The sequence below is a fragment of the Piliocolobus tephrosceles genome, chromosome 5 (genome assembly GCF_002776525.5).
Source record: "Piliocolobus tephrosceles isolate RC106 chromosome 5, ASM277652v3, whole genome shotgun sequence".
In the NCBI taxonomy this organism is placed as follows: domain Eukaryota; kingdom Metazoa; phylum Chordata; class Mammalia; order Primates; family Cercopithecidae; genus Piliocolobus; species Piliocolobus tephrosceles.
Genome location: NC_045438.1, coordinates 166135669 through 166148080, shown reverse-complemented (window position 1 = coordinate 166148080; position 12412 = coordinate 166135669). Strand labels below are relative to the sequence as shown.

At 42.8% G+C, this 12412-nt stretch overlaps 1 long non-coding RNA gene across 1 annotated transcript in view; it reads left to right on the top strand.

Annotated features, from left to right (window-relative positions):
* Nucleotides 1-10872, top strand: part of LOC116418814 — a 13039-nt gene extending 2167 nt beyond the window's left edge. The window contains exons 2-3 of the long non-coding RNA XR_004228975.1: nt 1494-1583; nt 10771-10872. This is a non-coding gene — a long non-coding RNA (uncharacterized LOC116418814). The remainder of the gene's footprint in view (nt 1-1493; nt 1584-10770) is intronic.
* The last annotated feature ends 1540 nt before the right edge of the window (nt 10873-12412 follow it).

The following is a 12412-nucleotide window of genomic DNA, read 5'->3' as shown; positions in this document are numbered from 1 at the left end:
AAAAAAAAAAAAAAAAAAAAAAAAAAAAAAAAGGTGTGTGACAGTAGAAGAAATAATGGAAATAAAATCAACATTATTAGGGCCTGAAAATACTTACAAAATGGTGGGAAATGGTAGGTCAGAGGGAGCTTGAAGAATAAAGGCTATTTCTCTAGAAAACTTTTCTGAAGACAGGTGGTAGGTCTGCTACAGCAACATACCATCCATAGGGTGACAAATGATAAAAATTTATTTCCTCACAGTTGCGGAGACTGGAAGTTTAGGATCAAGGGCTGATTTCTTCTGAGGCTTCTCTCCTTTTCTTGTAGCTGGCTGTCTTCATGTTCACGTGGTGTTCTCTCTATATATCTGTCTGTGTCCAAACTTACTATTTTTTTAAGAACACCAGTTACATTTGATTAGGGCCCACCTTAATGACCTTATTTACAAATACAGTCACATTTTGAGCTACTAAGACATCAATATATTAATTGGGGGAGGGATGAAATTCAACCCATAATTGACAGCTAGAGGGAAAAAGAGGTTCTTTTTTTTAACTGTTTTTGGGCGCAGAGGGAGGAGGTTGGTAGTGGAGGTTGTTGTCGTTTTCCCAGTAGCATTAGGGCAACTTGAACAAAGTCAGCACAGGGTCTGGGGCAGCATAAGAAGATTACATGAACTAGAAGTAAACTACCAGCTGTAGTGGAAAGCTCTAAGGGTGATGGCTCAGTTGTGTCTTCCTCTAACAGTGGTTCTCATCCCTGGGTGATTTTGCCCCCAGGGGCCATTTGACAACGCCTGGAGGCATTCTTGATTGTCACAAACGGAGCTGTGCTATAGGTATCTAATGAGTAGAAGTTAAGTATTTCACTCACCATCTGCAGTGCACAGGACGCCCCCACAACAAAGATTTTTCTAGCCCGAAATGTCAATAGTGCTGAGGCCAAGAAACCCTTCTCCAGGAGGCAATAAAAGGCCAGTGAAAGATGTTAACAAGCAGGTGGTTGAACTGACAGACACTCTGGCTATACTATATAGTGACTTCATGGTATGTCAGAAAAGAAGCAAATACATTTAGTAGCTAGTTGTTGATGCTGACACCTTTACTCACAAACTTGGCTAATCTCCAAAAACATACTAGCTGCTGAGGGTGTAGGAGTAGAGGAGAAATAATCTTCAAGGGGCTATAATCTAAAGGGGATATGATAGTGAATCATTTTATGACTTTCATAACATTTTCATATTTGTTTTAACATGATACAAAATATGGGGAGAAGAGTGAGGCCTCCAACTCCAAGTTCTCTAATTGGATATAAGTCAATCATTCGATACAAGACTAAATATGTGGAATAACATTTTTCACATCTTTCTTTCCCATCTCTTGCCACTGAGTACATGCCAGTTATTCAAGAATGATTCTCCTGCTTTCCCTTTAAAATTCTTTCTTCTCTCTGTTTTTAAATATTTCTTTCCTTTGCTTTTCAACTGGAACATTTGCTGATTTTCTTTCTCAGACTGCACAAACCATGATAATGGCCAGCAAGGATGGAGGGAGCGTATGAGATATGCGGGGCAGTGTGCTACGTCTCAGCCAACTCTAGGAGGTAAGTGTGTTTGCTGTGGTAAAATATATATTTGGTCTTCATTTCCGTTTTCCTGGCATACAATTTCTAAAATGCTTAGAATCACCAAAGTGATGTATTTTGTATGCTAATGAGTTCGCTGTTGAGTGGCAGCCCTTAGGTGGCTTCAGGGTGGAAACTGGTCATTGTAAAGACCAGGGCAGGATTAGAGGGCTAGGACTTTCAGCCCCATCCCTAACCTCCAGGGAGGAGAGAGAAGCTGATGGATAACTTGATCACCAATGGCCAATGATTTAATCAATCATGCCTACGTAATGAAGCCTCCATAAAAACCCAAAAAGGACTGTATGTGGAGAGTTCTAGATAGTTGAACACGTGGAGGTTCATGGAGGGTGACGCTTCAGGGTGGGCACCAAAGCTCCAAGCTCGTTCTCCTGTACCTTGCCCTGTACATCTCTTCATCTGCATCCTTTGTCATATCCTTTATAGTAACTGGTTCCCTGAGTTCTGCGAGCCACTCTATCAGATTAATAAACCTAAGAAGGGGGTCATGTGAACCCCAATTTTTAGCCAGTCAGAGGCACTAGTAAAATAAGCTGGGGCTTGCAATTGGCATCAGAAGTTGGCAGGGGCACAGTATTGGAGACTCAGCCCTTGACCTGTGGGATCTGATGCCATCTCCAAGGAGACAGTGTCAGAATTGAATGGAATCGAAGGGCACCCCGCTGGTGTCCCCTGTAGAACTGATTGCCTGCTTGTTGGTGGGAAGAAATCCCTTGCATACTTGGTCACGGAAGTCTTCTCTGTTGATTGTTGTTGTATTAGAGCAGGGTAAAAACAATTTGAGTTTTCCACACTCAGTATGATAATGATCTTTATTTCATAGAGTCAGAAACTAAGAATTGGAAACATTAATAAACTTGTCCGAGACCACATAGCTAGTGGCTGGTTATGGTAGATATTATACTCATTCAACTCCCATTCCATATTCTCTTTGGAAAAATTGGAGTGCTAAACGCCACATGTCCCAGACTATTTTGCATCTCACATGTAGGAAGCAAATTGAGCTTTGTCAATTAGATGTGTTCCTGCTCAATCTGGCAGGTGGAAGTGAAACAGAAGCCGTCTTTCTGCTTTCTGGTCCAACTGATATGAGGATTAATGGCAGCTAGAGTTTGTTTCTAGTCGCCATTTTAATGGGCATGAGGGCCGCTTGGGTTGGGGGAGCAGTGTGGCAGCAGGAGTGGTTTTCTGAATTCTGGCCTTCAGCTATGGCGGTAATGTCCTGACATCAACAACAACTGATGGCCCTCCAAGTTCTCTTCCTCTGTCTCATAAGTATTTTTTTCAACTGGTAATTGTAGATTCAAATGTATTTTTAAGAAATAATACAGTGAGTGACATGGTCATGTCTTCAAATACTGTAGAGCAATAGCACAAGCAGCATATTGGCATCGATAGAATTCACCAATCTCATTCAGATTTCTTCAGTTTTTGTACTCATTTGTGCCAGAGTTTGTATATTTACTTGTATACACTTTGGTTTGGTTTGTTTTGTCTGAGACAAGGTCTCGCTCTGTCATCCAGGCTCACTGGCAACCTCAACCTCCTGGGTTCAAGTTGTCCTCCTGCCTCAGCCTCCTCTGTAGCTGAGACCACAAGTACACACCACCATGTCCAGCTAATTTGCTTATTTTCAGTAGATACAAGGTCTCACTTTTGCCAAGGCTGGTCTTCAGCTCCTGGGCTCAATTGATCCTCCCTCCTTGGCCACCCACCATGCCCAACTATTTCATTTATTTATTTATTTTGAGTAGAGACAGAAGTCTCACTTTGTTGCCCAGACTGGTCTCGAACTCTTGAGCTCAAGCAATCCTCCTGCCTTGGCCTCCCACAGGGCTAGGGTTACAGGCATGAGCCACCATGTCTGGCCTACTTCTATACAGTTTTATTGCATGTATATATTCATTCATCCACCACTGCCATCAAGATTCCAGAACCACCAGGATACCTCACGTTACCCCTTTATAACTGCACCACCACCCTCCCACACCCATCCCTAACCTCTTGAAAACACGAATGTGTCCTCTATTTTTAAAATTTTGGCTCAAGCCTGTAATCCCAGCACTTTGGGAGGCCGAGACAGGCAGATCACGAGGTCAGGAGATCAAGACCATCCTGGCTAACACGGTGAAACCCCATCTCTACTAAAAATACAAAAAATTAGCCGGGTGAGGTGGTGGGCGCCTGTAGTCCCAGCTACTCAGGAGGCTGAGACAGGAGAATGGCATAAACCCAGGAGGCGGAGCTTGCAGTGAGCTGAGATTTGGCCACTGCACTCCAGCCTGGGCGACAGAGCGAGACTCCGTCTAAAAAAAAAAAAAAAAAAAAAAAAAAAATTTGTCATTTCAAAATGTATTATAGGCCAAGTGGAGTGGTTCACGCCTGTAATCCCAGCACTTTGGGAGACAAAGTCTGGAGAATTGCTTGAACCCAGGAGTTTGAGACCAGCCTGAGCAATATAGCGAGAGCCCAGCTCAACAAAAAATAAAAACTAGCCAGACATGGTGGCACGTGCCTCTGGTCCCAGCTACTGGGGAGGCTGGGACCTCATTTGATCCCAGGAGATTGAGGCTGCAATGAGCCATGATCGCACCACTGCACTCCAGCCTGAGTGACAGAGCAAGACCATGTCTTGATTTTTTTTAAGTATTATAAATGAATAATCTTTTGAAATGTGCTTTTGTCATTCAAGTTTCCTGGAGATTCATCATCCAAGATATTGTGTGTATGGATAGTTTGTTTGTTTATTTAGTTAGTTAGTTAGTTATTTTTGAGAGGGAGTCTTGCTCTGTCGCCCAGGCTTGGAGTGCAATGGTGTGATCTCGGCTTGCTGCAACCTCTGCCTCCCAGGTTCAAGCAATTGTCCTGCCTCAGCCTCCCAAGTACCTGGGATTGCGGGCACCTTCCACCATACCCAGCTAATTTTCGTATTTTAGTAGAGACATCGTTTCACCATTTTGGCCAGGCTGGTCTCGAACTCCTGACCTCGAATGATCTGCCCACCTCTGCCTCCCAAAGTGCTGGGATTACAGGAGTAAGCCACTGCCCCCAGCCTCATTACTTTTTGTTGTTGAGTGGCGTTCCATAGTATGGCAGTACAATCGCTGGTTTAACTATTCACTTACTGAAGGATAGCTCAGCTGTTTCCAGTTTGGGACTACTACAAATAAAGCCGCTGTGAACATTCACACACAGGTTTTTGTGTGAACATACATTTTCACTTTGCCCAAGAGTGCAATTGCTGGGTCCTGTGATCATTGCATGTTTAATTGTTTGTTTGTTTTTTTATTTAACTGCCAAATTTTTTTCTTGCAAGGATTTTGTAAACATAGAATTTCCTGTATTAAATCCCTTTCTACTTGAGATGCCTGTGGTGGCTTCTGTGTCCAGCTCTAACCCTTGGCTGACATGGCTCAAACTTCAGACCCAGCGCTCTTAACCAAGACTGGAAGACCAAAGAGATGACCTCCTGAATGCATGAAAATGACAAGAGAGAAGGGTCGGGGCAACAGAAAGCATCCAGTGGAGAAGTAGAGACCATTTCCTTTTTTTTTTTTTTTTTTTTTTAAGAAAATCTTATACAATCCAACTTTGTTGGACATGAGACAACTTAGATCCCTGCTTTTCCACTGGAATAAATTAGATCACATAAATCTTCTTTCTTAGAATGCATAGCAGAAGCAGCAGGGTTTTAGAAGCAGAGTTAAAAGGCAATGAGATAGCTCTAAAATTTCTTTCTATTTTTTTGAGACGGGTTTCGCTCTTGTTGCCCAGTCTAGAGTGCAATGGTGTGATCTCGGCTCACCACAACCTCTGCCTCCTGGATTCAAGGAATTCTCCTGCCTCAGCCTGGATATTACAGGTAGCTGGGATTACAGGCATGTGCCACCACGCCTGGCTAATTTTTTGTATTTTTAGTAGATACAGGGTTTCTCCATGTTGGTCAAGCTGGTCTCAAACTCCTGACTTCAGGTGGTCCACCCACCTCGGCTTCCCAAAGTGCTGGGATTACAGGTGTGAGCTACCACACCTGGCCGATAGCTCTAAAATTTCTAGGAAGTTCCTGAAATCTGTCACCTCAACTTTGGAATATACCATCCTACAAATGAAATCAGACTATAGCAAGTTTTTTGAATGATGCATTTAGTAAAGGAAAAAAAAAAGGTATTCAAAATAATTGAGCACATTTATTTGTTTTCTCTTATATCTTCACTCATACAATTTCCCATCAGATAGCTGTCTTCAGGCAAATGAGTATTACAAGTATGAGTTCTGGGCCATGTGTATACCTATCTATAGCAGGTTCTGTATGTAAGCCTAAGTCACTTTGTCTCTAGCTCCTCTAGGTTTTTGTTGTTGTTGTTGTTGTTGTTGTTGTTTTGTTGAGATGGAGTCTCGCTCTGTCACCCAGCCTGGGGTGCAGGAGTATGATCTCAGTTCACTGCAACCCCCACCTCCTGGGTTCAAGCAATTCTCCCGCCTCAGCCTCCTGAGTAGCTGGGATTACAGGCATGTGCCACCACGCCTGGCTAATTTTTGCATTTTTGGCAGAGATAGGGTTCACCAGGCTGGTCTTGAACTCCTGACTTCAAGTGATCCGCCCACCTTGGCCTCCCAAAGTGCTGGGGTTACAGGCATCAGCCACCGTACCCGGCCTGCTCTTCTGTTTTTTAATTTTTCTTTTTTCCTTTTTTTTTTTTCTTTTGACCAATAGTCTTCAAGCTAGAAAACTTCATTGGGGACATTTTATTGGAAGGTTTTCCACTCTAATAATCTCAATTTCTCAATGCGCTAAAACCCAGGGAGCAGAGCCTTGGAATCATTGCTATACTGTCTAATTAAAACCTCCTCTCAAGGAGCACAGCATTGCTTTTCCGATAGCAGCATTAAACTCAGAGAGGAAAAGCATGTGAAGGTTTAAGTCTTCCATGGCCCTTATTTTCCCCTCGGGATTTGAGAACATGCATATGCCCACTCCTCCCTTTGTAACATTTCTTAAAGCCTTGCTCAATAAAAGTGAATCTCTAATAACATAAAACACTAGAGATGAAGTAATACATTGTTCTTTAAAATAGATGAGGTAATAAAACACCATTGACTGCTATGGAAACTTTCCAGTTCCTGGTTACTAGTCTGATTCTTATAATGTGTCAAAATTGCCTCAAGGTTAAGATATTGGCCTTATTGCTAATTCTAAGCACTGTAATGCCAGAGAAACCTTACCATTTTGTACTAATATGTTTAACATGTTCAAGATGCTGTCATAAATCTCAGGCTCCTCATGGCTGAGTCCACTTCAACTAGTAATGGCTTCCAGTCATTTTTGATGACTGGTAAAGGGTTGGCTAAGGGCCTAATCTGCATAGCTAATGGGAATGCTAGGACTGTAAAGGCAAGCATCACGAATCCTATGCAATAGAGAATTTGCTAGACCTTCTGGGAAAGAGAACTTTGATCCTAATGAATTTTTTTAAATGGCCCCCTCATTCCCATTAAGAGATCTTTCATCAACCTCCAGGAGGCATGCCTTGGGAAACTCGCCCTAGGATAGAAGAGTGCTGAAGAATACCTGGGCTCTGTCCTGGATTGTGTCCTAATTGTTAGTGAGAAGACCCACTTTTGACTTGACATTGGATAGGATCACTAAGTAATCCTCACATGCAACTCTGGGATAATTTGTTCCATATTCTCAAGCAAACTGTAAGTCTTGAAAAAGCAAGCTGCTCCTCTGGGAACCTCACCAAAAAAGCGGTAAGCGCTAGTGAAGATGGAACCTTCAGCAGCCAGTGAGCAGTAGAGATAGTTGTGGCAAAATCAGTATCAGCTGCGATCCTGGCAAAATGACCATGGCTTCAAATAATCATGACAGACACTATGGCTTGGCTCCCAACACAAGAAGTGTTCAGCCAAGTAAAGTGTTCAGTGAAAACGCCAGGGAGTTAATCCTGATTTGTCTAAAGCCATCATATTAGTTCCATTCCCCTTGTCAATGAAGGACTTAGGCATAGCCATGTTATGCAGCTCTAGCCCCTGAGTTGAAATAGGTGGAATTATTCTGCTATTGAGTCCCTCCTGCCCACCTCCTATAGGAGATATCCTCAGGTTAGTGTTGAAGGCATTCAGCCTTTCCTGTATGAGGTCCTTCCAGATCCTGCCTGATGGCAGCCCATCATTCTATGGTTAATTAGGATGGGGCTCTGCTGGGCAGTTATTCTGCTCCTTGTGACATTAACTGGAGTCACTCAGTGGTATTCAGATGGTGGCTGAAGAGTTCATAAAGTCTTCCCTCACAGTCTCGTGCCTTGACAGTGAAGTCTGGAAAACAGGGCTCAGATGGAATCTAAGTGGCCAGGCCCTCTCTCCCTGGCCTCTCTGTGGCCTCTCCACATGGTCCCTTCAGCGTGGGAGACAGCTCACATGGTGAGTCAGTACTACCAGGTATAGGGTTTTAAAAGACTGAGGAAAAAACTGCAAGACTCCTTCTGACTTAGCCTTGAAGTCTCAGAACATCACTTCTTCTCACATTCTACTGGTTAAAGTAAGACACTAAGACCAGTCCAAACTCAACAGGAAGGAATTAGATTCCACATCTCAATGGGAGGAGCAGCATGAATATGCAGAGAGGAAAGGAATTGATTGTGGCCCTCTTTGAAAACTATCTCAGGCCATCCTTGGGTCACCTCAATTCATAGCTCTTCCTTATGCAAAATACACTCACCTCTTGCATTTGTTTTCTACGCTGTGTAACAAATTACTACAAACATAGCAGCCTTAAATAATACACATTTATTATCTTAGTTTCTGTGGGGCAGGAGCCTGGGCATGAATCAGCGAGGTCCTCTGCTCAGGGTCTCATGTGACTGCAGTCAAGGTGTCAGATGAGCTATATTCTCATCTGGAGGCTTGACGGGAAGAGTGTACTTCCAAGTTCATTAGGTTGGTGGTAGAATTCACTCCATTGTGGATGTATGACTGAGGACCCTGGCTTTTTGGTAGCTGTCAGAAGAGGCCAGTCTTGGGTCCTAGATACCACCTGTGGCTCCTTACAATGTGGGTTTTCTCAACATGGCTACTTAATGCATGAAGCCAGCAAAAAGAATCTCCCAGTCCAGTATGCTAAGACAGAGCCTTGTATAACATAAGTCCCACCCTCACTCAAGGGGAGGGGAATGTTAAGAAGACACAAACAGCAAGAGGTGAAAATAATTGACCCTGGGACCTGTCCGTCACATTCCCTTTTTGGAGGCCCCAAATTTGATGGTTCAATTAAAGAAAAAAAATGTTATTATCTCTTGTGGTTCTATGTGTTGGCTGAGCTTCAGATGGAAAGTTGTTACTTGGGATTTTGATTCTGGTTGCAGCTCCTCTGAAGGTTTGATTGGGTTAGAAGTTCAAAATGGCTTCTTCACGCACATGTTTCTTGCCTGGGTTGGGATGACGAGAATGCAAGGGCCTGGCTAAGCATTTCTTTCTCTCCATGAAGCCCTCTCCATGTGGCTGGCCTGGGCTTTCTCACAGTGTGGGAGTCTGAGTGGTGGGGACTTACACATGGTAGTTCACTTCACAAAAGTAAGCATTGCAACAGTCCTAGGAGGAAGCTGCAAGGCTTTGGATGGTGTGGGCTCAGCAGTCATGCAGTGTGATTTCTGTCACATACTGTTAATCAAAAGCAAGTTACAAGGCCAGCCCAGATTTAAGGGGTGGGGACTCCCCTAGGGTGTGAATCACAGGAGATACAGCTCATTGGGGGAGCTATTTGTGGAGACTATTAAATATATCAACTTGGAAAAGCAACCTAATTACTATATATGGTTTCTAAAACTACCTCCCACAAGAATATCACCTAGATTTATATTCAGATTCCATGTTACAGATTTTGAGAAACTAATGCCATGTTGGTGCATTATTTAATAAAGCCAGGCATCAAACATGCATAGTCACATGGTCACAATGAAACTATGTACCTAGGCCAGGTGCAGTGGCTCATGCTTATAATCCCAGCACTTTGGGAGGCTGAGGCAGGTGGATCACCTGAGGATGGGAGTTCAAGACCACCCTGACCAACATGGAAAAACCCTGTCTCTACTAAAAATACAAAATTAGCCAGGTGTGGTGGCGCATGCCTGTAATCCCAGCTACTCAGGAGGCTGAGGCAGGATAATGGCTTGAACCCAGGAGGTGGAGGTTGCAAGTGAGCCAAGATCATGCCATTACCCTCCAGCCTGGGCAATAAGAGTGAAAGTCCATCTCAAAAAAAAAAAAAAAAAAAAAAAAAAAAAAACAAGAAAGTGTATACCATGCCATGGGCATGCATTGTCCATTATCTCTGATAGCTCAGAATTCATCACCACCGAGTGTGCTGGGCTGGAAAGGGTTTCCCTTCCTGAAAAGAGATGGGCAAAGACAGACTTAGCTTTCTGGTCATGGGGGTTGTTCTGTAGGTATGATGCTTGGAGTTCTACTGGATATCCTGTGACTATGAAAGGAAAGTCAAATATTGTACAAAAGCACCTCAGAATCCCAACATAATTGAGCTGCAATAGTAACCAACCCTGAAACTTCTTACCTTTAGACTTCTATGTGAGACAGTACATTCCTTATTTTTTTAAACCACCTTAACTGGATTTTCTGTTCCTTGCAACTCAATATATTTTTTGTTTTAGCCAACTCATCTAAACTAATTTTGATCAATTTATTTTTATTGTTACATCTCTCTAGACCACCAAATAGTGAAGAAGAAAGGAGCCTGGAGCCACAGTAGGAGAACTTTAATGGCCACTAAGAACATACAATCATCTGGCACCCTACCAGGGAAATTTGGGGCCTTTGGAGCTTAATGCTTGGAAAACCACACCCTTAATTTTCCTCCCTTAGTCCAAGTGGACTGAGAGACAAGCTTATGTTTTGTTTCTTAGAAAATTTTTTTTTTTTTACACCCATCTGACCCTTAAACATTGCTATGGTTTGAAAGTGATGCCTCCAAAATTCATGTGCTGGAAACTTAATCCCCAATGCAACAGAACTGGGAGGTGGGGCCTAATGGGAGATCTGTAAGTCATGAGGGCTCTGCCCTCATGAATGGATTAATGCTGCTATGAAAAGGGCTTGTGGAAGTAGGCTTTCTCTCTCTCACCCTCTCTTCCAGTCTTCTACCATGTGAGGACTCAGTGTTCCCCTCGCTGGAGAATGCAGCAATGAGGCACCATCTTGGAACCAGAGACTAAATATGCTGGCAGCTTAATCCTGGGCTTCCCAGTGTCCAGAACTGTGAGAAATAAGTTTCTGATCTTTAACATTTGCTAGTCTGTGGTGTTCTGTTATAGCAACACACACACACACACACACACATACACACATTGATAATTATTCTTTTCTTTTCTAACCCTAGCTTAATGTGGAAAAACCAAGTTTATATTTTAGGCGATTTATCCGTACTTACCCAAAACCTTGTATCATCTCCATCTGTTCCACTGGTTATTACCAAACTGAGAATTAGTCAGTTGACCTTTTGTGGAGGAGGGTATTAGTCTCCTAGGACTGCTGTAACAAAATACTACAAACTTGATGACTTAAAACAAATTTATTCTCTCACACTCTGGAGGCTAGAAATCTGAAATTAAGGTGTCAACAGGCCCGCATCCTCTCTGCAGGCTCTAGGGAAGGATCGTGTCTGCCTCTTCCTAGCTTCTGGTGGTTGCCAGCATTCCTTGGCCTTCCTTGGCTTATAGACACGTTGCTTCCCTCTTTGCCTCTGTAGTTACATGACGTTCTCCCTGTGTGTGTCTGTGTTAAAAATTTCCCTCTTTAATAAGGACGACAGTTGAATTGGGTTGGGGGCCACCCTATGCCGCTCTGACTTCATCTTACCTTGATAACATCTGTAAAGACCCTATTTCCAAATAAGGTCACGTTTATACATACCAGAGGTCAGGACCCAAACATCTTTTTGGGGAACTCAATTCAACCCACAGCAGTCAAGTCTATTAAAGGACTGATGTAGTAATGAACATCAGCCTCAGTGGGAAGAGTCTAATAAACTGTGTTGGCAAAAGACAAGAGCCTAAGGGCAGATCGAGAAGGTTGATTGAGGAGGAAGGAGAATGTAAAAAGAAGCTAATAAAGTTTTCTGAGGAAATGGATTTCTCTTGAGTTGTCAGGAAAATCATATGGGGAGAATAAAGTCTTTTCTTCATTAAGCACCTGTAAGTTGGTGGCCTTTAGATGAAACATTTCATGTATTGTTTCAGTATTCCTCACAGCCTACAAGGTAGGAATATCTCCACTTTTTTTAGATAAGGAAGTTGGAACATAGGGAAGTTACAGTCAATTGCTTAAAGGTTATTTAGTAAATAAATGGCAAAGCCAGGAATGAAAGCCCTCTCTGTCTCACAGCAAACTCTTTCCGTTTGTGAAAGTAATCCTGCACTAAGTCAGTCAATAATTACCCCGTATGTAATATATGCCAGGTACAGGACCCAGGGGCGTGTCGGGATGTATGCTGCCAAACTGCCTTGGACAAAGGTGATCACAGTTCACATTTCCACTTACAGTGTCGGGAAGTGCCTGATTACACAGACCATTCCCAGCACTGAATATTCAACCCGGAATTGTTTAAAACCAGATGTTTAAAAAGTGGTATTTTGTTTTCATTTGCATATATTTGATTATTAGTGAAGTTGAGCATCTCTTCAAATACTTACCTTAACCATTTCTCTTTCCTTTTCTCTGAATTGTCTTGTCACATATTTTGTGCATTTTCTGTGGGGTTGTTTATCATATAGATTTGT